Raw genomic sequence first — 26,748 nt, forward strand, 5'->3', positions numbered from 1 at the left:
TATTCTAGGAATTCCTGGATGTGGCCTTAACATATTTTTGCCACATTTTAAACTATGTTTCTGCGCAGCTATCTTTGAGCACATCTGTTTCTCAGCTTTTTCTAAAGGGATCAGATGGGACTTCATGGTTGCATGCCTTTCACTTCATTGCTGGGTCATTAGCTTCATCTTTAAACACTGTCTCAGGTGCTTCCTGACACTTTACTTGGTAATTTAAGTTGGAATTAATGCTAAAAATTGCTATGGATATTTTAAAAGGTAAAGCTCTGTGAAACAAAATGAACAAACCCATTTTTGTAAGGGAAAAACACTTTTCAAATTATATTTTACGGTTATCTTTTCTACTAAGAAGAATGATCTTCATGTTAGAAAAAATAGCATAGATAGGTTAGAAGAGAAATGATGTACAACCTGTAAATAATAGAGATAATTTGCATCTTTTTCATGAGAATATCTTCTTACCCAGGTAAATTACCTTCATCATGATAGAATAATTCAAGGTATTATTGAAGACCTATTGTTTAATCTTTATGTTGGATCATATGAATAGGATAATATTTCCAAATACTTACCAGATCATTCCCCCTCATTAAAATCATTCCATGGTTTTTTTTAAAATACATTATCATTACAATAGAGTCTTTCCTCATCTGCCTCCGTCTTATTTCTTATTTCTCAAAGCTTGTCTTCTGCTACTCTTCATATTCTTCTATGCCAAAATCTACTTCCATAGATCCAATGTCTATCTTAATTGTAGTAATTATTATACCATAATTTTTAGTCAGTTCACTTGTCCTCCTCTATAAGGTCCCTAGAGTAGGGACTCCTCTTTTCTGTAGGCATGATGGAGAGAACATGTGTTGTAGAGTTATATAGATCTAGGTTCCAGTCCTGGTTTTTCCTTTTACTACTAGCCTGGACTAAGATGGTCAGCCAAGTTGGTTTTGTTGAAAAAGAGGTGAGAGTGATGGAACAGTCATCCAGTCAGTGACTAAGGAGATTTGCTGGCCTGCACATATCTAGGTGTGGTTATATTATTACTGATTATGACTGTCCTTGGAATTAATGTACATCACTTCCTTGGAGGCTTTAAGAAGCAGGTGCCTTCTCTATGCTTTCCTTTCCTTCCCTTGCTAGATGAAAATGATTATGAGCCTGTAAATTGTGGAAAGGACCTTGTCTCTGAATCACTGCATACAGGAGAGCTGTCTGATGACCAGGGATCCTTCAGCTTGGACTGTCACATATAAATGACAGATACTTCGTTTTGTGTTTATTTCTTGCTTATATTTATAATAATTTATTTTGTGATACTATCTCCAAAGATGGCCATCAGCAATTTCTTCACTTTTGTATACACTTGTTTCACATCTTGATATTTCACATCAAAGGGTAGAGCTTATTTCCCTATTCTTGAATGTGTTGGCTTTGATTGGCTTTGACTAATAGGATGCAGCAGAAAAAAATATTCTAAGTCAGGACACAAATGGTCTGGCACATTTCACTTCCTGCTTCTTGCAACCCAGACGCCATACTGTGAGAAGCCCATGCCATGTGGAGGGACCACATAGAGAAGAAGTGAGGCTCTCTGGTTGAGAACTCCAACTGACTTCCTAGACTACAGCCAGGGCAATTTTCTAGTAAGCGAAAGAGCCAGCTCAGTCAAACCTTCAGAAAACTCAGCCCATCGGGGATTACAGGGAGCAGTAGAACCCACCAGTCTACCCACAGAATCATGAGATAGTATAAAGTAGCTGTTAATATGTACCAAAGATAGCTGAAATAGCTAGCTATTTTGCATATTTTGTATATTTTGGCCAGTTAACCATTTGTGCCCAGTTTTTGAGTAGGGAGCATGACTCTAAGTAATACAAGTGTTTTGTGACACTGGTACAGTGACTTAACTCCCCTTAGCTCTCATTTTATGATCTATAAAATGGAAGGAAAAAACCCTACTGAATTCATGTTGTTGTTATTATTGAATGAGACAATGATGGAGGGTTCCTTACCCGGTGCCTGGCACATGGTAGGCACTCAATTGAAGCATATTTGAGTTAATATTACTCTTTGCTAAGTCATCAGAGAAGTGCTGAATTAGACAGAAAACCATTAATCTCATTTGTATTTTGAAAATTCAAAATGATAGAATACATCTCAATTCTATACCTTATTCCTTGAAAGTAGATTTAAATTCTGTGATTTTATTTTGGGCTTCTTCAGCCAGCTCCTTTTTCATCTTTACATTCCTCTCAACATATTTTCTTTTATGAATCCTACTCCTTTTTTTTTTAATAATGAACCTATTCTTACATCTTAGTGGAAACACTGAGAAGATATTACTATTTTTTGCTTTTCATGTATATATTTTTTCAAATGCATTCTTCTTTTATGTTAGGTGTGGGATTATTCACATATCTCATACATAACTTTCCTACTTATTAATTCACCAAACATTTAGTATGCACCCACTGTGTGCTAGGCAGTAAATGAAATTTAATTTTCTTCTATACATACCTAATTCCTCACTAGTCATCAGTTCTGTTTTTCAGATCAAGGTAAATTATAGTAAAACTATAATTTATAACAAACTATAGCCCATGGCCCAAATTTGGCCCACTGTCTGTTTTTGTAAATAAAGTTTTATTGGAACATAGCCACTTGCATTTGTTTTCATATGGTCTAGGGTAGTTTTATGCTTCAATGCCAGAGTTGATCTGGTTCTGAACATGTGCAGAACCAGCAGGTTTGTTACATAGGTATGCATGTGCCATGGTGGTTTGCTGTACCCATCAACCTGTCATCTAGGTATTAGGTATCTGTCCTAATGCTTTCCCTCTTCTTGCCTCCTACCCTGTGACAGGCCCTGGTGTGTGATGTTCCCCTCCCCGTGTCCATGTGTTATCATTGTTCGACTCCCACTTATGAGTGAGAACATGTGGTGTTTGGTTTTCTGTTCCTGTGTGTGTTTTCTGAGAAAGATGGCTTCCAGCTTCATCCATGTCCCTGCAAAGGACATGAACTCATTCTTTTTCATGGCTGCATAGTATTCCATGGTGTATATGTGCCACATTTTCTTTATCCAGCCTGTCAGTGATGGGCTTTTGGGTTGGTTTCAGGTCTTTGCTATTGTAAATGGTGCTGCAATAAACATATGTGTGCATGTGTCTTTATAATAGAATGATTTATAATCCTTTGGGTATATACCCAGTAATGAGATTGTTGGGGCAAATGGTATTTCTGGTTCTAGATCCTTGAGGAATCACCATACTGTCTTCCACAATGGGTGAGCTAATTTACACTCCCACCAACAGTGTAAAAGTATTCCTATTGCTTCACATCCTCTCCAGCATCTGTTGTTTCCTGACTTTTTAATGATCGCCATTCTAACTGGCATGAGATGGTATCTCATTGTGGTTTTGATTTGCATTTCTCTAATGACCAGTGATGATGAGCTTTTTTTAATATGTTTGGTGGCTGCATAAATGTCTTCTTTTGAGAATTTTCTGTTCATATCCTTCGCCCATCCATGACTTTTAAAAGTCATGGAACAATCATAATTTTTCACATTGATTATTAAGATTACGTTGCATGGTTTCAGATTGTATGTTTATTTATACTGTCCATGCTAATATGCAGAAAAAGGACTATCTGTCTGTAAAATAAGGGCAACCAAACGTTCCATACTTTCACCTTGAAAGACAACTTTCTGGCTAAGATGTTAGATGTGTGTTACAATTTAAGACACAATCTTAGACGTCATGGAGTCATTGCCTGTCCATACAGCATTTTAATGTAAAGTAGAAAAAAATCTCTTTATGAAGACATTTTATTTCTATTGGGCAGAAAATGCATCTATGATGGTTGCAACAGAAATGGTGTGTTTTTAGATGTAGCTCTGCTGTGCCCTCTGCAGCCTGACGAGGGAGGGTGGTGGCCGTGGACTGGTTTCAGGGTGTCTTCATCCAGCTTACAAAGATAACCATGCACAGCAACTGAGCCACAGGAGCTGAGGAGTGGTATCTCACTGTTACTGAGCTGACAGGAAAAGCTTCAAGGTGACACAGGTGTTCATCAGTGTCTCAAAGGTTAACAGCCAGGGCCAGGATTAAGGAGAGGCAAGTGCGGAGTAGTCATGCAAATACCTGTGTGCAGATCCTATTTTGATTCCAATTTTTGATATTTTGTGAATCATGAATTTTTTGCATTAATTTTGATTTTAAAATATATTTGGTATTTACCCAAAGGAGCTGAAAACTTATAACCACACAAAAACTTGCACATGAATGTTTATAGCAGCTTTATACATAATTGCCAAAACTTGGAAGTATGCAAGATGTCCTTCAGTAGATAAATGTATAAAACAACTGTAGTACATCCAGACAATGAAATATTCAGTGCTAAAAAGAAATGAGCTATCCAGCTATGGAAAGACATGGAGGAAACTTAAATACATGTTACTGAGTGAAAGAAGCCAATCTAAAAAGGCTATATGCCATAATTCCAACTGTATGACATTCTGGAAAAGGCAAAACTATGGACACAGTAAAAGAATCGGTGGTTGCCAAGGGTTACAGGAGAGGGAGGAATGAACAGGTGGAATATAGGGGAATTTTAGGGCAGTTAAACTGCTCTGTATGATACTATAAGGGTGGATGCATGTCATTATATGTGTGTCTAGACACGGAGAATGAACCACACCAAGAGTGAGCCCTCCTGTAAATTCTGAACTGTGGGTGCTCATGATGTATCAATTGTAAGCCTTGTACCATTCCAGTGGGGGGATGTTGTTAATGCGGAAGGCTGTGCATGCGTGTAGGCAGGGGCCTGTGGGCTATACCTGTACCTTCAACATTGCTTCGATTCAATATTGCTATGAACCTAAAACTCCTCTAAAGAATCAAGTTTATTAACAATATTACATTACAATGTTATTGATTTTGATTACTGAGTTTTTGGGTATCCTCTTCTAAATTTGGTACACAATGTGGCCCACTCACTTAATTGGATTCATGCCCTGGAACTTCATGAGGCAATTTTACCCTTGGAACTGCTGATTCACTATAAAAAGCAAGAGAGAGAGAGAGAATGGCCAAGACTCAAGCACTGGAGGGTGAGAAGAATTCTGATTATTTTTTTCCTAATATGCTTTGTTGCCATCACTTTAAAATACAGGAAGTAATTATGGCTCAATTTTTTTGCTGCAAATGGCAGGAAACTGTGTATTAGCATCTGAACAGCTGTCAGAGTATGGGCATTTGAGTGTGATTTTATGACAAGCTGGACGATATTTTTGTAGGTGTTTAGAAATTCAGATATAGATGGACACACAGGTAGGACTGCTGGATTTAGCAAGTGAAAATGCAGGATATCCAGTTAAATCTAGATTTTCAACAACCAATAAAGAATATTTTAGTAGAATCATACCTCATGAAATATTTGGGAGAGACTTAGACTAAAAGAATCATTGTTTTCCTGAAATTGAAATTTAACTGTGGATCCTGTATTTTATCTAACAATCCTACAGCTTGTGTAATTGCAGTTGTTTGGGGAAGGTTAATTCCTATCTTTTGCTTTAGTTATTGCTGCAATGTATAGACCTCAACATGTTATCACCTTGAGTGTGAGTGGTTATTTTTTAACAGTAAATTTCTTTATATGCTAACGTCTGTGTCTTTGAACAAAATAGCTTCTTTCAATTGGGTGTCCTCCTCTTTTCTCTTTTCTTATTATTAGATTTCTCTCCCTCTTTGGACTTTGAGCACATAAACGTTAGGTTACCAGGTTTCAGCTTTTTTGTTGTTGTTGTTTGTTTGCTTTGCTTGAGACGGAGTCTTGCTCTGTCACCCAGGCTGGAGTGCTGTGGTGCGAGCTCACTGCAACCTCCACCTCTCTGGTTCAAGCGATTCTCCTGCCTCCCTAGTAGCTGGGACTACAGGTGCATGCCATCACACCCAGCTAATTTTTGTATTTTTAGTAGAGACGGCGTTTCACCATATTGGTCAGGCTGGTCTTGAACTCCTGACCTCGTGATCCGCCCCCCTCGGCCTCCCAAAGTGCTGGGATTACAGGCATGAGCCACCGCGCCCAGCCTCCTGGGGTCAGCTTTTATGTTTTCATCTAATTTCTTTGACAGTTAAGAGCTGAAAGGGAAGCCACATGAGACCAACATATGAAACGCAGCGCTCACATCACATTCAGTCTTTTGCTCCCTCATGCCTGAGATCATCAGTATGGAATTACTTCATTTCAAGCAGCTTTTCTTTTTTAGTCCATGTAATCATACCGATCTCACTATTGTTTTGAAGTTAAGGCAGATCATCTGTCTATCCATCCATCCACTTTTACACATAATCATATTTAATATGTATATACTATTAACTGGAAGGCTAATAGCTAATCCAGTATTCAAATAGCGGCAGAGTTAGGAAAATTGCCTTATGTTAACCACAGTGATTTACCCTTTCTGCTTTTATCAGAGAAATCCTGTATTTTAAAAATATATTTTCTACCTTCTCTTTTGTTTTTGAAATTGTTTATTTCCTTTGCTGTTAAATTTTCTTAATTCGAGAGCCAGTGCCTGTCTTGCCGACATTCCTTCTCTGGCTGACCCTCCCGCCCAAGTTACCAGGCACCTTCCCTGCCTGGTAGGAGATTCACACCCTTTCTAATCTTTGTAGACTTTTACTTGCTATTTAAATACAGAACATTGGAAGTAGCCAACCCTCTGTCCTGCACATCTCTGATATTTAAATCATGGGAGAGAAGTCACTCTGTTTTTTTTTTTTTTTGAGACGGAGTCTTGCTCTGTCTCCCAGGCTGGAGTGCAGTGGCGCGATCTCGGATCACTGCAAGCTCCGCCTCCCGGGTTCATGCCATTTTGCCGTCTCAGCCTACCCAGCAGCTGGGACTCCAGGCGCCCGCCGCCACGCCCGGCTAATTTTTTTTGTATTTTTAGTAGAGACGGGGTTTCACCATGTTAGCCAGGATGGTCTTGATCTCCTGACCTCGTGATCCGCCCACCTCCGCCTCCCAAAGTGCTGGGATTACAGGCGTGAGCCACCGTGCCCGTCCGAGAAGTCACTCTTTTCCTGCTCCGGATGGATCAGTAGCCTGAGATTCATATCCTTTGGGCCTAGGGAGTCACTGGGCAACTTTGGTGGACTGATAAAGTATCTTGCACAGCGAAGAATCAGCACACAATATTTAAAGACCTCTGGATCCAAAAACTCTGGCAACCTGCCAGGCACAATGATAGGTGCTAAAAATACAACTATGAATCTTTTGGTTTTAAAGAGTTTGCATGATTGTGGGAGAGAAGCATACGTAAGTAATTTTACTCCAATGTTATTTAATGCTAGTGTTATTCATGGAGAATTATCTGAGTTGAAGTAGGAGTTGAAGGTAATCTTTTCAAGCAAGGATCGAAAGAAGCTTATGGCAGTACAGGCCAGTGGTTTGGTTAAAGTTTCGCCTTGCACTGTTGGGTGTTCCTTGACTCATATCGAAGCTTCATGCACTGGGAATGCTGATTTGAGATCGAATTGCTTTGGCTGCTAAGTATCAAGAGGATGGAGTGAATTCCAAATATGAGAGCTAAAGAAGCTTTTGTCTGTAACCATGGCCCTTTTCAATATTTAGGTATGAGAAATAGATCTCCAGCTAAGAAGAGGTTAGTTGTGAGATAGATTAGATCTGGCAGGGAACACTCGGGGTTGGCAGGCTTCCCAGCAGTTGCGGAGTTTGGGAGCCCAGCACAAATGTCCCACCAAGCTAAACACTAAGGACCTGCCACATTTCCATTGTCTGCCAGCAGTAAAAGTCAATGAGCTTTGGAGGGAGGTTATTCCAGATTCCTGGACATCCTTACAACAACAGCTATCAAATGTGAATAATTTTTCTCTCTTCAAAAATTGTACATTTTTTTCTTTTTCAGAGCAAAACTCTGGCAATTTTCAAAACCTTTTTTTCCCCCAAGTAAGAGATTTAAAAAAAATGAAGCAGATAAAATATATGGCATATGAAGGCTTGAGATCCTAAAGTATTTAATGGCCTTTTCTAAAACTGAAATCTTATTTGAAAGAAAGTTGGAGTCTTGGGATAAGGGCTGCCTTCACGGTCGCCGCAGGGGTAATTTAACTCCTATATGAACCTGACTTTGGGGTCCTGGGGCCTTGGCAGTGAATTGTTTTCACACTAAATCAGGCTCCACTGTGGTGCTGGCTGCTGTGGAGTTGGAGCCTACAGGAGTATGAGAGGATCTGCTCTTTCTGGGTCAACTCAATTCCATTCAATTCAAGAAACGTTTATTGCTTATTTCTATGTGCATTTAAAATAATTGGGGTGGTGAATTTTTTGAGGGAAGGGGACTTACTCAGTGATCTTTAATTCACATCTTACAGGCTGTACTTTGAAAATGACTATCTTGATTGTGATTTGTTTTGAAGTACTTTGGCGTAATCAGTTGAATGCACACACATTTCCTACTTCAAACGCACACACAGAGTATACTGTATACCCTAGGAGCAACTGATGAACACGTGTAGTACTCTAATCAGGAATACACACCTTAGAAGTGTTTGGTTAACATTTGAAAAATTAATTAAAGCCCAGGAAGTCTCCAGAGGTGGCTGATAATAGGGTGCCAGCTAACTATCTCTGATCAGTCCCAGAAGGTGAAAAATTTTGCATAGCAGATGTTGGTGAAATAATTCTCATTTAAGAAATGTGATTTGGCTGGAGATATTCTGCAGCTGTGATACGCCTTGTGTGAGCAGCACGTAAGACTCTCACCAGCTTAATACCTTTTCTGGATAACGCTGTAGACTAGGATTTGGATTAGTTCTGTAGACAAATGCATGGATTTTGCTGTTTGATTCTGACCACCCTGTTAGCTGAATTTCAGCGCTAAAATATTGTCCAATCTGCTTCAAAAGAACCTATTAGGCAAAGTAGGGTCCGCATGCTCCATAGTCAAAGTAAAGACTCGACTTAGTTTTCACAACAGGTATATGACTGTCCATAGAACTATTTTTGCTTCTTTGAGTGGATGGCTGAATTCAGTTGGCTGAATTCATTCTTTTATCGTAAACCCTCCTGTGGTTGTAACATGTCAGAGAGAACCCCAGTAGCCCTCATCTGACTCTTTCTGTTGGCTTCCACCAATGTCTACCAATAAAAGAATTTGATATTCACAAATGCCTCCGTCAGTTCCCACCAGTGTGTTTGCTGTGGCAACAAATTCTTAATGAAATTTTCTCCTTCAGTAGCACCAAAAAGGAAGGCCTTTGCTAATTAGGAGAAAGATGACTGGAGAATATGATGTGGTATATGTCTAATTATTTTTTCTTTACCTTTAGCTAGAACTTCTAAAAGGTATTTAGTGTTTGAAGCATTTTCAAAAGAATTTTCCCTTTTTATGCTTTATCTACCATGACACCTTTTTTTTTTTTTTTCTGGGAGCAATGTCAGAGAAGGGTATTTTGGAAGAAAATTCTGTTGCAGTGATTAAAAGAAACACTCACAGCTTACAAAAGTGGTTATTTGTGGAAGACGCCTAGTGCTTAAAGGGAGGTCAAGCAGGAGATGGAAAATAGATCCTCCAAACCTATGCAAAGGATACGTTCAAAAACCTTAACCACAGTTTAAATTTACATAGTAGACATTTATTTAATGCTGAAATCAAATGAAATTTTGCAGACTTACGTGAAAATCTGAATGTTTGCTTGTAGGTTCTCCAAAATTAGTGCAATAGTAACACTAAAGAACATCTAGAAAAGCAAACTTATTAGTCAAGTAATTAAGCCACTGAGAAAAGAATGGAAGAAAATTGTTTGGCTAAAATATATTTGTCTATCCAGAGTTCTCCCCTTTTTTGCCTACATTTTGTTTTGCTGGGGAGCACTATGAGTTTCCAGGAAACAATTGGCCTTACAGTCTTCCCTTCTCTTGCTTGAGTATGCTGCTCATGCTCTAAGACCAGTAAAGATGAAATAACTTATTGTATGTGCTTTCATTCCTTCCAGAGAATAAATTTTATTGGCACGTATAGCTTGCACATAACACATTTGCAACCACTTCATTTGTTGGAACCAGGTAATAAAAGTGAGATTTCTTTTAACAAATGATATTCTGACATTCATAAAAATGAAGTAATGAGATCAGTCAGCCAGCTTAGGAGAAGGCCACGTGCCAAATGACACAAGTTAAATAACATAAAGTGCAATGTCAAAGTAGTTGAAGTAGTAATATGCAAATTTCTACTCAAAAGGTAGGAAGAGGAAGACAATTCTTCTTACTGTGAAGTATCTGAAAGAACGCAGGCTCTACATGACTAGATTAGCTTGAATATGGCCAATAAAAACCAACAGTTGGCACAGTCTAAGTTGCATTGAATAATTTGTATCAAATTGAGACTCAGAGAAAATAATTCTACAGGAACCATTATGAAAGAGGAAAAACTATCCTTTATTCTTTAAATGGTGCAAATTTAAATAAGTTCTATAACTTCAGGATAGAAGATAGCTAGACTAATAAAATATTGGTTTAACAATAAGTCAAGTTGAAATAAACGGATGAATCTGATTCTACAATTTTCTTTTACCTACATTGATGTCATTTTTGCCTTTACTTCATGATCTTGAAACTATATCATTAGAATGAAATAGTGGAAAGTAGAAAATATTGTATGTTGCTTTTTATACAAAGCTTTTTATCAATTTTCTTTATTTTCTCTTTCTGCTAATACAGTGGTAAAGGCAGGGTGCTTCCAAAAACAATGGCTCACTCATAATTGAATGATTTATTTTAATCAACACAGAATGGACAACAACTAAAGGTCAATAACTCTAGAGATAAAGCAGCTCATAATTTATGGATCTCTGTAATGCCCTATGAGATGGTTGTGACACAAACACAGATTTGTTTATTCTTTGTAGTTTCTCTTACTGCTTTCTCTCTGGGTCACCTTCTATCTTTTAAAATCAAACACCAAATTAAAATTATTAATTTTAAAAATAGTATAATTAGAACATAATATGACAATACTGCCATAAACGCTCCACATCATGACAGTCAAAGCTCATTAGGGATGATTTTTAATCTTCGTGTTTCAGCGCTTCCCTTTACGAGCCAATATAGTTGACAGTTTTCAAGTGCAGATGAGTAAAAGGAGGTGATTTGTGTATAATAATTAAATTTTTGAACTAAAAGGAGATTTACAGTTCATCTACTCCAATCTTTTTACTTCGCATTTGAAAGTGAAGTGAAAGGGGGAGGGTTGTGTAGGTTACATGAGTTGTCCATGGGAAAACAGGTCTTAGGCTTCTATTGGGTTGTTCCTTCCCCTAACGTATTCAATTAGCTTCTTGTGTCCAATAAACCTAAAAGGCCTTTGAATACTTTGGTCCTTGGCTGTCCCCTATTCCTCCATCTGTGTGGGCATCTGTTCTACATGTTTTGTGGTCCTTCCCAGGGATCTGAATCCTGATTTCCCATCTGACTCACTATCTCTAAGCTGGCCAATCCAACCACTCGCTCAAGGGGCCGAGCCCTAAGAGTCACTTGGCTCAGAGGAGAGCAGCGGCCATGATTTCTGCAGGTGCTACTAACTACGCATGTCCCATGGCGCATGCTCACGTGGATACACGTTAGTTCTATTATTTCATCATTGAAAAACATTACTTAAAAAATCATTTAAGTGGTATGGAGTTCTGCTAGTCTCAAATACAAGGAGCTTTTCCATATTTATTTGTAGATCAATGCATTTTTATAATTATACTGAAAAAAATTCCAAACAATGCATAAATCCAAACCTTAATGTTGAAAGAGCCTGATTAAAGATATAATCTGAAAAATAAAATTAGCTAGAGAGAAATTTTTAATTAAGAATATTTTGGCCTCAGATGTTTTGATGAGTTTTTAATCTTTATCCTCTTAGGAGATGAAAGAAATGAGGCTTTTGGAAGAACAGGAGCATATATTATGAGATATCATATTTGATTAGCTTTTTATTTGCAGGGCAATAGCAGTAAAAAATTATGCTTGCCTAACTATGACAGCAAGCATTAGGAAACTATTTTTTCCATATTTCTCCCCCCCTTTTTTTAGTATACTCTCTTTTCCAGATTTTGATAGTAGAGTGTGCCAGCTTTATAAAATAAGTTTATATTTCTTCACTTCTACCTTAATGAGGAGACTACAGAAAAGAGGAACAATCCAGATTCTAGGAAATACACCAACTTTGGACTCTCTTATATACATTTATTCCCTGCTATTCAAATCTATTCCGTTTCTAAATTGGGCTAGTGAGGATTCCAGTAGTAATTCGGAAAGCAGGGAGCATCTGATTCAGCTATTCAGGGCCCAGATTTTAGATACCAAGTAGTCAGAGTTTGGAAATTGATGTGTAACTTTTCTCCAAACAGGCCTATCTCACCAATTTTATCTGAATCTCTTCTGTTGCTAAGTTTGGGGAGTGAGAGTTTTAACAGAAAATATTACTTGTATTTTTGAGCCTATAAAGTTAGACAATTCCACTATTGGGCTTCCCAAGAACACCAGGCGTTTTTATCCTCAATCTTCTTCAAAGATGGATTTGGGAGAAGGATATCAGCAGGAATAGATTAGTAAAAACATCTCCACACTCCGGGGTGATTTGCTTCTAGACTTTAAAGCATGAAGATATCTGTAGTGGACCTAGGAAAGAGAGCATTGGGCATGGAAACAGTAATATGGCTCTGTTCAAGTGATGGTGGCTGCTGGGTGTGTGTGTGTGTGTGTGTGTGTGAGAGAGAGAGAGAGAGAGAGAGAGAAAGAGAGAGATAGAGAGAGGAAAGAGTCGTGTCCATGAAAGATGGGAGGGATCTCGTCATGTACACTGGTCACAAGTTATCTTCTCTGCTCCCTAATCCATCCACGCCCTCTCTCCTCCAGCATAGCCTATTAAAGGTTTCGCTTGAATGTAGGGAATTAAAAGTATTGAAACCAACACAGAAAATGTCCTATTCCCAGACTGGGGATAGGGATTCATATAGTAATGACTGAACATAAACATCAGTGTCCAAAGAGCATGATGTTATGAGGAGTATCAGCAGCAGAAGCAAAGGTCTGGCAGGGAGACAAGATGCCCTGAATGGAAAACAGCAATGCGAGTGTGGATGCTAATAATGGTAATGATACTAGCAATGGTGATTGAATGCAATGAGGTTTATATGCCTGGCATTTTCCTAAGCATTTTCATAAATGAACTCATTAGATCCTCACAACAACCTTATGAGTTACTATTATTATCCCAATTTTTCAGAAGAACTAATACGCAGAAGACTAAGGAATATCTAAGATCACATAGCTAAGAAATGGCAGAGTTGGGCCTGAAAGAATTTGGACAGTCTGGATGCAGAGCCCGTGTTCCTAAACACCATATTATTCCACAAAACAGTTCCACAGAGCTGGGAGATAGTTGAGAGCTAATATCTGCCATTAAAGCTGGCAGAATTGTGTGTGTGTGTGTGTGTGTGTGTGTGTGTGTGTGTGTGTGAGAGAAATAGTCTTACATATATTCTCGAAAAAATATATAAAATTTATGAAATGGTCATATATATATATATGTATCTCCTATCTATCTATCTATCTATCTATCTATCTATCTATCTATCTTTATGAATAGAAGACCATTATATATGTAGACCATATTTCATATATGTATATTTTTATATATAATTATATGTATATATAATTTATATATGTATATATGTATATATGTATACATGTATATATATGTATGTATCTATGTATATATATACACATATGTGTATATATACACATATGTATATATGTATATATACACATATGTATATATGCATATATACATATGTACATATGTATATATATAATGATCTTCTTATGTATATAAGAAATGGTCTTGTTTTGCAATCTTATTTTAAAACAAGTAATGTTTGAAATTTTTGCATTTTACTATATTTTTCTTACTATGAATTTTGTTAGTGTTAGTATTTAATTTCTTCAAGAGAATATGTTTTCCTCTCAAGGAGGTTTTCAGACTATTTGAACACATTTTATAGGTATAAAATCTATTACCATATAGAAGAATAATAAGAAAGTTAATTTTTGTAACTTTTATCTTCGATGTAGCTTCTAAATTATGCTGATACTTACCTTGACACATGGTACAGTTACAGATCTTAAGGCACTAAAAGAATTATTTTATTCTGGTATGCTTCCAGTGGAGGTATGTGCACCTAAGTGAGCTGTGAGCTCATTCTATCTGTATTCAGATTTCTACGGGAGCCCAGCCTTAGGTGGTACCAGCTGATGGTGTAAATCGTTGAAGGTATTAGCATAGCATCAAGGCAGTTTAGGGCTGAAAGAGGTCTTGGGACCAACTCTGTCATTGCGAATGAGGAGGGGAAAACTGAGGCTCAGAACCAGTGAACAGTGAAATCATGTGTACCTCCAGCATTAGTTATATATTGAATGACAGGGCAGGAAATAGGAAATTAATGTGATGCCCAATCTCTTAGATCTTCTGTTACAAAATTGGCCTTTTGGAATTTATGTACTAGAGAATAAATTGGAAGTCTGAATAAAGAAGGTTGCTCTTGGGCTGAGAGAGGAATCTTGTTTTTGACAGAGCTTAACTTTCCTATAATTTGATTTTTAGGGCTGAAAGTAGAAACTATATTCATTTCTCTCTTTTTACCTTATTTTCCCCCTCTGTCTTGGAGTTATGAAATGTTTTGGTGTTCTGATGCTTGATAAAGAAGCAATAATTATCCCCTTTGGCTTTCCTTTCAATTTTGTGTAACTGAAATTTGATATGTATTAAGTGATTCATCTGCTGCATTTATATCTGGTCATTTAGGCAAGAAGCCTTGAATAAAAGCAGTTATGTTGGGTGATTCCCAATTATCCACATGTGGCCTAAGCAGATCTGTGTCCTTTAAACTCTCCAGATGCCATTTCAGGAAAAAGCACAAAGCCCAACAGAAATGTACTGCTCTCAGCCAAAAGCCTCTTTTGGGACAGCGTTCTAGATAACAATGATGGAAAGGCTCAACCAGGGATTCTCACCCTCAGCACTATTGCCATATTGGGCTGGATGATTCTTTGTGGGGAGGGCTGTCTGGTGCATTCTAGAATGATGAGCAGCTTCCCTGACCTCTCTCCGCTAAAAGCCAGTCATACTGCCTTAGTTGTGACAACCAAAAATGTTCCAGACATTGACAGCTGTTCCCTGTGAGGCAAAGTCACCTCCAGTTGAGAATGCCTAATCTCAGCCGACATTATGTACCTCACATTACTCTTCAGGTTTTGCATTTTGGAAGCACCCTCTGGAAACATATAGACATGTTAGGGGAAAGCTAACCCGTGGTCTAGCTGTCTAAAGTACACTCAGTGATGTTTCATAAATGGGGGTCGTCCTTGTACACATTGCTTTTAGGCACCCCACCCTGACGATAATAAATAGCCTGGCAAAGCTTTTCACATTTTTAAAAATCCAGGTGAAAAAAAAATTAAAAATGACTGTTCACATCACCAGCAGTTTTCAAAGCACTTTGAAATTGCATCTCATTTTTGCCTCATAAAAGCCTTGCAAGTTATGTTGGATGCCTGTTAATATTATTACCAACTTATAGATGAAGACACTAAGTCGCAGTGAAAGTCACAAGCCAGTTTATGCAAGTGATAAACTTAGAGCTCAAGTCAATTGCAGTCTCACAGCTGTCATCAAAGAGGCCACAGTGGAGAGTGGGGAGTGTGTGGCTTAGGACAGCAGGCTTTCAAATGTTGGTCCTATGATGACTAGCTGTCAGAAATTGGGCCAGTCAAACTCATTAATGAGTCAAAAATTAAAATAATGAGTCAAAAATCTCATTATTTTTCAGTTTTCTTATCTGTAAAGTAAGGACTATACTTTCTAAGTGTGTAAGGCACTTTATAAGGTATATAAAATTGTGAGTAATAAATGGTCAGTGCAATACTAGTGTAATCATTCTTACTAATAAAAATATACCCAATATTTGTGTATAACAAGCACACAAATATTGGGTATATTTTTATTAATAAGAATGATTACACTAGTATTGTTATTAATTTTGAGAGTGAAAGACAGACTGCCTAAGTTTGGAGCTAAGATCTACTACTTAGCAGCTGTGCAGCAGCACAACCCTCATTTATCCTCTCTCTGGCTTCATTTTCTCATTCACAAGGTGAAGATGATGGTGTCTGCCTCACCTCATGGGGCTGTGTGAGGATTAAATGCCACATAGTGAAGGATCACTGTGTGCAAAGAATAATAATAATAACAACACTGATTCTGATGATGATGATGATGATGATGATGATGATAATTATTCAATAAATACATTGGCATTTTTTCCAGATACAGCTAAATTTGAGCTTAGCCTCAACAGTCTTGTCGGCTCCAACCTTTATCAGCCAGGATTTTGTTTGTAAGATAGAGGAAACAACACTTGTCATCTTAGACAGAAAGGAATTTATTGGAACAATAACACTGGAGAATCAGCCAGGCTCTAGGTCTGAGTCTGGAAAGTGAGCAGAGGCCATGGGAAGCCAGAAGGCTGAGATCAGGAACTGTGCTGGGAGTCACCAGCAGGAGCAGCCTGGACTGCAGCACTGTCGCCGTGGGAAGACCTCTCATCGGGTCCTTGCATCCTTTGCTGCTTCCAAGACAGTCAAGGGCCCAGAAGAGGGGTCTGCTTGGCTTTTCCTGGCTGCAGGGGCTAGGACAGAGGGCTGGTCTCTTTGGCCTCTGGGATGGTCCAGGCACAACCTCTCCCCAGAACTGTACAACACAGGGCCGGATGCGGTGGCTCACGCCTGTAATCGCACTTTGGGAGGCCGAGGCAGGTGGATCACCTGAGGTCAGGAGTTTGAGACCAGCCTGGCCAACATGGTGAAACCCTGCCTCTTCTAAAAATACAAAAATTAGCTGGGCATGTTGGTGGGCACCTGCAATCCCAGCTACTGGGGAAGCTGAGGCAGGAGAATTGCTTGAACCCGGGAGGCGGAGGTTGCAGTGAGCCGAGATCACGCCATTGTACTCCAGCCTAGGCAAGAAGAGTGAAACTCCATCTCAAAACAAACAAACAAACAAACAAACACTGTACAACCCAGGAGAAAGACAGGTCCTTAAACAGAACTGGGGAGTATCATGAGGAGGCTGGCATGGTGGGAAGCCAAGAGGCTGTGGATGTCTCTTATATTTTCCTAAGTATTTACTAGAAGAGAGAGAGAGAGAGAGAGGGCTTTCAGCTGTTAAAATTAATCACTGCGGTTCTACAAGTAACATTTTAATTTTTGAATGATACATTGTGTAATTGACATAGATAAGTTTTTTTTTAAATATTGTGGCCAAATATTTGTTTCGAATAAAGTCACAATCACTGTGCTACTAGTGGGAATGACAGTGAGAAATAACTGACCTTTTAAAGACAGATTTAAAATGGTAAAACAGAGAAGAGTGAGTTAACTTTAAATATTTTTTATTGAGCACTTACTATGCCCTGGATACTGGGCTGGGGCTGAAGACGAAAGATGCAAAAACATGGGTTCTTCCTCTAGGAAGCTAGTCATCCATGTAAAGATGCAGATACGTTAAAAACAAAACAAAAACTCAAGTAACATAATGGGACAAGTGTTTTAATAAAGGCATTATGCAAACTGCTTTGGAATAACAGAGAAGAGACATAATTTTGGTAGTGATGTGAGCTTAGACTTGAAGCAACAATAACCCAGGAAAGAAAGAGATGAGGGGATTCCAGGAAGATAAAAAGCAAAGGTGGAAGAAAAATCATATGAAAGAGAAGAGGCTCAAATCCCAAGCCTGTTCTAACTACTTGTCCTATCACGTCTCATTCTTTTTATTGCCATTTAATCGCCTTTGTGATTTTTTTTAAGAGGTAAAAGTGCTGTGTAATAGCTGTCCCATGAGACCGTGTTGAATGTGAAGAGCCAAGTTTCTGGAATAACTTCCTACTAGTCATATCTCTGAAAGGGCCCGCCACCTAGACCTGCCATGGAAAAAGCCATTCGATGGATACTCTTCAGGAAAGGGGAGGCATCAGCATTCAGAGGGGGCACAAAATGTCTCCTCTGCCAATCTAATTCCATTTTAACATGTCCTTAAGTTCATTTTGATAAGACTTAAATGAGCAGGTCTGGCTCAGATTCAACTGTGGCTGTATCTGTTCTGAGAAAGCACTGGAGAGGGTGGTACAATTGTGAAATGGATTAGCAGCCTTAATTACCTGCGAAAATTAATTAAGGTAAAGACAGGCAATAGAACAAATTATCCATGCAGACAATGAGAATAGTTCTAGATACATAAGACATATCTGCCTTTCTTTTCCTGCCCAATCACAGTGAAACCATTCAGAATTTATCTCCTTTGAAAAATTACTAAAATTAATAAAATAGATGTTAAAAAGGCAAGTGCAGTCTGATCTTAAATGAAAGGTGAGAAATGGCAATCCTGGATTTTGGTCCATTTAGATTAGGGATCAGGAGACTTCTTCTGTGAAGGTGCAGATAGTAAATATTTTTGGCATTGGGGGCCATGAATCTACATTACAACTTTGGGTTGTCGTGTGAAAGCAGCCATAGAGAATATGTAAAAGAGTGGGCATGATTGTGTTTCAATAGAACTTTATTTATAAACACTGAAATTTGAATTTCACATAACTTTCATGTATCACAACATATTATTTCTTTGGATTTTTTTCCAACCATTTAAAAATATAAAGAAACATTCTTAGCTCAAGGGCCGTACAAAAATAGGTGGCAGGCCAGATTTGGTCCACGAGCTGTATAGGTTGCTAACCCCTGTTTTAAATGATAAAGAAATGATGAAATGATGAAAATGACTTAAATGATAAAGAAACATGCCCCAAATATGACAAAAATAATATATTTACTACCATAACGTCACAGAGTAAAGAATGACATAGTGGCACAAAACTCATTTTTAAAATCTTATTCCACCAAATTACGGGAATGTTCTCCAAGAAGTGAGTCCATCACATATTAATGGGCCATTTTCAGAAGTTATTCACCAAAAAGTGCCACTTATCTTGTCCGTACAAGAACGTGACTTCAAATATCACTTAGAGCCAACTGGTTGAAGTATCTTTTAAATGGCACTTGAAATTTCTTCTAAATTAGTCAACTTTTTTTGATAACAACTAATATTCACTAGAAAATGAGACACAGATGATGGCCCTAACCGCACCAACATGGACGCCGTAAGGAGTGTCAGGGGGAACTCTGGCGGGAGTTAGATCTCACCAACAATATTATTAGGTCAGCATTAAGTATCCCTAAATGAATGGCTAACATATCATTTGTGTATTGATTTTGGCTTCAGTTCTCTTTTTCTTTTGTTTTGCTTGTTTGAATCATCTGCTGATATGCGTTGGCCATCTCTATGTCTTATACTAGTCTAGTAGTTTCCTGGCATCATGACTTATGTTGATAGCAACATATTCTTTCTCTGGTTATGACATAAGCATTGTTTTCTCCCCTTACCCAGTTTCAAGGTCTCTTCCTTATTTACAAAGTTGTCCATGAACTGCTTTTATATTGACCCATTTTTGTTTTTATTTTTCAACTCAAAATTCTGTGGAAACCTCAGAGTGTTTTTCTTCCCTAATGTGAAATATTCACCCTTGAGAATTGCTCTGAAAACAGCAATTAGTGCAGAATATGTCTCCCCAGGTATATAGAAATGTCTTCAGATATTGTGGTGGGAAGGGTTTGTAAATGACTTTAATGTTGATAGGAAAAGAATTGGGGTTTAAGTCTGCTTGGAAGATTTCTATCCTTGTATCAAAGTCTTATTCCATTAGGTAGGAGTCCTAAAACCTTGTCAGCATACATATTTATAGTCTTACCTATATAAGTGATATGTGTAACACATAACTATATAGTTGTAGTTACAACAATTTTAACTCTATATAGTTATATATATTTATAAATTATCTACATGCATTACTGTATACATTAAAAACACATAGCTAACAGAATTTTAAAAGGTTAAGATACAAATAAAAACAGGAGTTCTAGTGTTTTCTTTCCAGTCCTGTAAATTGATTTGTGCACTCCTGGCATACACACTCCCCTGTCTGGAGATCAACATTCTACTGGCCCTCAAAGCTGGGATTAAAGGCCATCTGTTTTATCTGCTTCACTAAGGTTTTGTTGTTTATGGCTTCACACTTACAGTAGTGCACAGAACACTGAGTCATATTGTTGTGCTTTTGGGCATGAGACTACAGAGCTAAGCATAGAGAATATTCTTTCCAGTTTGTGGCATGTGATGAGCTTGATGAATCTGGCAATTTCCATGATGAAGTAGGTTGTGCCTGGGGCACAGTTAGGCTGATGCAGCGTGCGTGTGATGAATGGGCTCAGAGCTCTGTCTTACAGGAGCAAATACCACAGCACCATGTCCCTTTATTTTGGCACAAACTGAATTTTATGTTTATTTTGAGGGCTGAATTTAGGTAAAACTGGCCAGCTTTGAGGGAGTTGAAGATGTTTCTTACTGAACTCAAAAGCACCACTTAGCCCCTTTGCAGTGAGTGCATTTTGTGCCACAAGGATGGGACCCAGCACCATGCAAAGTATCTAATCATCTTCCAGTGTGAATTGCAGACAACATGATATTCCTTTCTGGGATAGTTGAATGTAAACTCTTATCTAAATGTTGAGTAAAGGCTTTTCCTTTTATCGAGAGAATTTTAAACATTGATGATTAGGCAGAGATAGAAGATGAGGTTAGAACGCTTCTAGGTTCCTCCGATATCACCCTGTTTGTTGATATGCTCATCTGTTCTCAGCCTCTAAGTACTTTCCTAGTCATTTCGAAAAGGAGAGAGATTCAGCAAACCTGGTTTTGTTCCTGAGAGAGTACTGTCACAAACAATAATGTTGTCAAGAAAACCAAAATAGTGTCTGACTTGTTTAGAGGTGCTAAGGGCATATGAGAAGCTGAAGAGTAAGGATAATATTGGAGGAGGAAGAATGCCTCTTGCATTGGTGGACAACAGAACATGTAATTTGAAGAGAATAATCTGCTGAATTTCATTATTTAATTCTGATCTTGAACATCACATCTACATTTATTTTCATGCTAAACATGTAGAAAAAACTAGAATTAATTAGAACATTTGGAAATGGTACCAAAATAGATAATATTTTTAAATCAAATAAATAATAGAATGAACAAAAATGGGCATAAATGAGTGAGCAAAGCCATAAGCACATTAGAAATATACAAATAATAAATGGTACACAGATGGCCTGATATTTAATACTGAACTGAAGGTCTGGAATGAACACAGAGTTTTTTTTTTTAATTGAAAATGGCATTTCACTGGCACACAGAAATAATAATAATTGACTCTTTGGGACATTTCCTAACTGAGGGCTTAATAGACTACAGGTACTCTTGCACTTTTGAGGTCTGATTTAAGATTATATAAAACAAATAAGTGTAATGAATTCTGTTAGTGATAAATTAAAATATTTCAAGTAAAACTCAGTGATGAGTTCTGAAACAGCTATGAAATATACCAACAAGATCAGTAGTCTCAGCAATATATTTCTACTTGTGAGTATATATTTAGAGACCAACAAAATAGGGGGATATCAGGATTTGATTACACTGTCAGGCTAGGAACCATATGTTTACATTTGAGTTTCTGCAGTCAATGGGGTGTTTAACATGGCCAGAAAACTTCCTTTGAAGTGAGTAGCAAAGACATGGAAGGAGCCACATAAGTTGATATTCAGCATGGTTTAATGAGACATGTGGCTCCAATCCACAGACCAAATTCAATATCTACTCTACTATAAATTTTTGCCAAACATATATCCATATTTATTATTCCCTTCAAAGCATTTTGGACATTAACAAGGATTCAAGGAGAAATGGACCCTTTGCCAACTTCAGGGCCAGTTGAAATAGCAAGGTCTGAAGTTCAGTTTACACTGCAGGTCTATCGTGTTTACTGATTTGGCACCACACTGCTTCTAGACTTCTGATGATAAATGGTCTGTAAAGAGCTCACACATCTTCTTTAGCATCAAATATCTCTTCACAAGTAATATTTTAGTGGCTTGAATATAAATGAGCCAAAATCATGAATAATAGCTTCCTTTGGACTTACGAATGAAGGGGGAAAGTAGTTGTAGTTGGTAAAATGTGACCAGAAACTGTAGCTGTAGTTTTTGTTAAATGTTTGAAGAAGGCACTATTCGATTAAAGAAATCATCTAGTGACAGTGCCTCTTTTCTGCTGAACACTTTTGGATTGGGCCAGTTACTCTTTAGGCCGGATTTCCTCCTGTCCCCAACGTTTATTTGTTTCCTTGTGGACAAATTCATCCCCCTGCTTTTCTGTGGACCTTTCTTCTTTACTTGTCAAATTCCATATATTTTAAAATGACTGTATATATCTTTCTTTTTTCTCTTTTTTTTTTTTTTTTTTTTTGAGACGGAGTCTTGCATGGACCCCTGGGCTGGAGTGCAGTGGCACGATCTCTGCTCACTGCAACCTCTGCCTCCTGGGTTCAAGCAATTCTCCTGCTTCAGCCTCCCAAGTGGCTGGGATTACAGGCCACCACGCCTGCCACCATGCCCAGCTAATTTTTTTTTGTATTTTTAGTAGAGATGGGGTTTCACTATGTTGGCCAGGCTGGTCTCAAACTCCTGACCTTGTGGTCCGCTCGCCTTGGCCTCCCAAAGTGCTGGGGACTGTATATATCTTTTGCAATATCTCCCACATTTAGTTTTTTCTTCTGGAAGAGTATACTCTAGTATTATTAGGCAAGTCCCCAATGAGGACTTCTTTACCTGTAAGGAAAGCAAACTTCAGAAAGCTGACACTGGTTGTAGAGAGAAATTTGGGTCGAGAAGCCACATCTTCTGACTCGTAGTCTTGTACTTTGATTAGTACTCTGCATGGCTTCACCTAATACTGAGACATCTGCAAGAAACCTCTCGATTCTGGTGGCTTCCCTTTTCAATTTCCTCTTACCAATTTATTTGAAAAAAATAACTGTACCAGGTGTTTTGTTAGGAGCTGGGTACCAGTCTGCCCCTGTAGGACCGGTTACATAATTTGAGGGACCCACTGCAAAATAAAGATGCAGGAGCCCTTGTTCAAATAATATTAAGAATTTCAAGGTGGCGAGAGCAGAGCATTAAACCATGTGTAGGGCTCTTCCGAGCCCAGTGCTCTGTGTGCCTACATAGGTCTCAAGTCCAGGAAGCTGACCTTAGCACCTGGTTATCCACATAACACTGTTTTTAATGTCACTCCTTTGTTTATGACTTATTAAGTGGTCCTCAGAAATGTTTAAACTCTAAGAACCCTCCTCCTTTTGGCTGAAATCAGATTTTCCATTTTGACTTCTCATGGTTCTCCTAAACAGACTGTCTTCCTGCTTAACTAATGAAATAATATAGATGAAAAAATATCAATTTTCTTAGCAGCTGATAGCAAAATGGTAGGCTCATGAAGAGCTCGGGGTGAGTCACTCAAAAGAAGAAGTGACCCTCAGGAAGATACTTGGATAGCAAGAGGAGGAAGTATGTTCTTCTAGATGATAAAGGAAGTGGAGAGGGAGAGCACAGTCTTGGGGAGAGAGGCTTGACTTCTCTGGCAGCAAATATTTCCCAGAGAAGACATCAGTTGAGAGAAGGGTTCTATCTGTGTTAAAATCTCCTACTGACTCTGCCTTGCTCAGAATGCATTTGGCATGGAAATTCTGAGGCTGTGTTAGGGTTGGCAGTGACTTCAGGCTGGGGGTGGTCGCTCATGCCTGTAATCTTAGAACTTTGGGAGGCTGAGGTGGGCAGATCACTGAGGTCAGGAGTTCTAAACCAGCCTGGCCAACATGGCGAAACCCTGTCTCTACTAAAAATACAAAGATTAGCTGGATGTGGTGGTGCATGCCTGTAATCCTAGCTACTCAGGAGGCTGAGGCAGGAGAATCACTTGAACCTGGGGGGTGGAGGTTGCAGTGAGCCTAGATCACACCACTGCCCTCCAGCCTGGGTGACAGAGCAAGACGCTGTCTCAAAAATCAACAACAGCAACAAACAAACAAAAAAACTCAGTGACTTTATGAGATGAATGCCAACAAATGAGATTCTTCTGGTATTTCACCATATCCTGAACATGCTTGGCATATACCATTTTCCCACCACCCCTCTCAATCTACCCTTTTCCCAGCTATTCTTTCCTCTTTGTTCTTTGGTTATTTAAAATCTGTTCATCGTATCAGGCCGAATTCAAACTTTTCTTTCTTTAAGAAATCTTAAAAACCATCCTGATTCAAAATGTATTCAAAACGCATTCAAAATGCATTTTCTGCTATAAATGCATTTGACCTGTCACAAATCACTTGACACTGTGGCTTATTGGCTTATTTCTCTTTATAGATAGAATTGTTTTATATGACTGTGTGTGATCTTCCTACTGAGGGAAGGGCTTGTCTTTTCACCCTTCTACCTCACACCCAGCCCAGTATTTTGTCTACACAGCAGCATGGAGAGTGATCCTAAAGAGGAGAGTTGATCAAGCTAGAGAAAACCTTAATGTCAAAGAAAATGAAAAAAAAAGGAGCAGAAAATATTTAGGTTTTAGAGACAGGTGCTTGCAGCTTGGCAAAGACTTCCATGCAAATCTGTTGATACATATTCTCTTCTGAAAAGTATTATTTTGGCCAGGTATATTAGTAAGTCAAAAACTTTTTAATAAGCTTTTTGAAGAAGTGGCCAATATTTCAACCTTCCAGCAAGTGGTCATGGGACAAATGCAATTGGGGGAACACATTGGAAATATCCAGGCTGTTCCATAACATTGCTGTTACTCATGCAGATTGAGAGTAATCACCAGGTCTTTGGAAAGAATTTGAGTCTGATGTATTTACTTAGAACATATTCTATTACCATAGTCACAAAATAAACTCTATATTGTTTTCATAATAGTGTATGGTTCCAGTCTTTCCAGCTAAATTATTTGCCACAATCATAATGTTCTATAGATACCGTTTATGCACATAGCTGATGGGGTACAAACTATGATTACTGAAGTGAACATTTTGATGCCTAGAATGGGCTAAGGCAGGTAAGCAGCACAACTCAGAGATTTTTGTCTTAGAGATGTTTACTTCTGTGTGAACATCCTTGATATAGTTTGGCTGTGTCCCCACCCAAATCTCATCTTGAACTGTAGCTCCCCTAATTCCCACGTTTTGTGGGAGGGACCCAGTAGGAGATAATTGAATATGGAGGCAGTTCCCCGATACTGTTCTTGTGGTAGTGGGTAAGTCTCACAAGATCTGATGGTCTTATAAGGGGAAACCCCTTTCTCTTGGTTCTCATTCTCTCCTGCCTGTCACCATGTAAAATGTGTCTTTCACCTTCCACCCCGATTGTGAGGCCTCCCTAGACACATGGAACTGCGAGTCCATTAGACCTCTTTTTCTTTATAAATTACCCAGTCTTGGGTATATCTTTATCAGCAGCATGAGAACGGCCTAATACAATCCTATATAGAGTTTTGTTGAAAGGGGAGAGAGTTGGTATCAGGTGGCAAAAGAAAAAACTGACCCTGTTGAAGGAGTAACCCTCAAGTAGGAATATGTTTTTGTTTTATCTACAAATATGGCAAGTTTATATTTCATTTCAGAAGATACTGATGTCAGAGATGTTAAACATGGTATCCATGATAGTGATAGTGAGTAGGTGTTCCCACCGTAGAAAACTCAAATGGCCTTTCCTGTATGAAGTCAGGTGGGTCAGGAGCAAAATGACCTGACAAATGAATTGGTTGGGAATTTAGAAATTTCAGTAAGAAGTGCTTCACCTATTCAAACAGCTGTGCCATGCTGTCTCCCCGACCCCTACCACCAAAGATACCTTTCAGATGGCAGCTCTTTTCCCCAAACACCTGATTCAGTAGCATTATCTTAGAAAGTTATTGAGGTGCTTAGGTTTACAGACTTGGAAGCCTGACTGTGTGATGCAATTGAGAATCATCTGTCTCTAAGATTCAGATTCATATTAGTTGAGCTTGAGGTTGACATACAAACATAGAATGCAAATTTACCTATTTATAGTGAAAGCTCTGTCTTAGGAATCAGAATACTCAAGTCTTCAGCACCAGCACATTCTCTCCCTATAGGTCATCCCATATAGGGAGCCCATTGTAATCAGAAGACTTTCCAGGGTGGCATGAGAACATACTGTTAGTTTGATGAACTTCAGTGTTTCTTGGCAACAGGCTAAATTAGCTTGTTGTTTACACCGCCACAAAAAGAAAGATCTTGACAATGGACTACAGTATTCTGTGTCTGGCTAGGCCTGTTTAAAATGCTTCGGTGAGCAGCTTACATGTAACTTTCTGACTCTCTTTTTAAATCTTCCATAACTCACCAGGCATACTTTGTATCAACATATTATTTCTTTATATGAGTTAATGAACTCCATTTGATCCCAGTCAGATTTTGCAGGCTTAGTTCTTGAAGTGACCTTGCAAAATGGGATGACTTTTAAATAATTAATCATATTTTCTTTTTCAGCTTCATCCATGATTAATTTTACCCTGTGGAAAATAAGGAGAAAATCCTAGTCATTGCTTGGTAGTAGGAGTGTGGTGATTATGGAGGAGTTTAGTTGGGAGTGACAAGATCTTCAGTA

This window comes from Nomascus leucogenys, chromosome 6 (genome assembly GCF_006542625.1).
Source record: "Nomascus leucogenys isolate Asia chromosome 6, Asia_NLE_v1, whole genome shotgun sequence".
Taxonomy (NCBI): Eukaryota; Metazoa; Chordata; class Mammalia; order Primates; family Hylobatidae; genus Nomascus; species Nomascus leucogenys.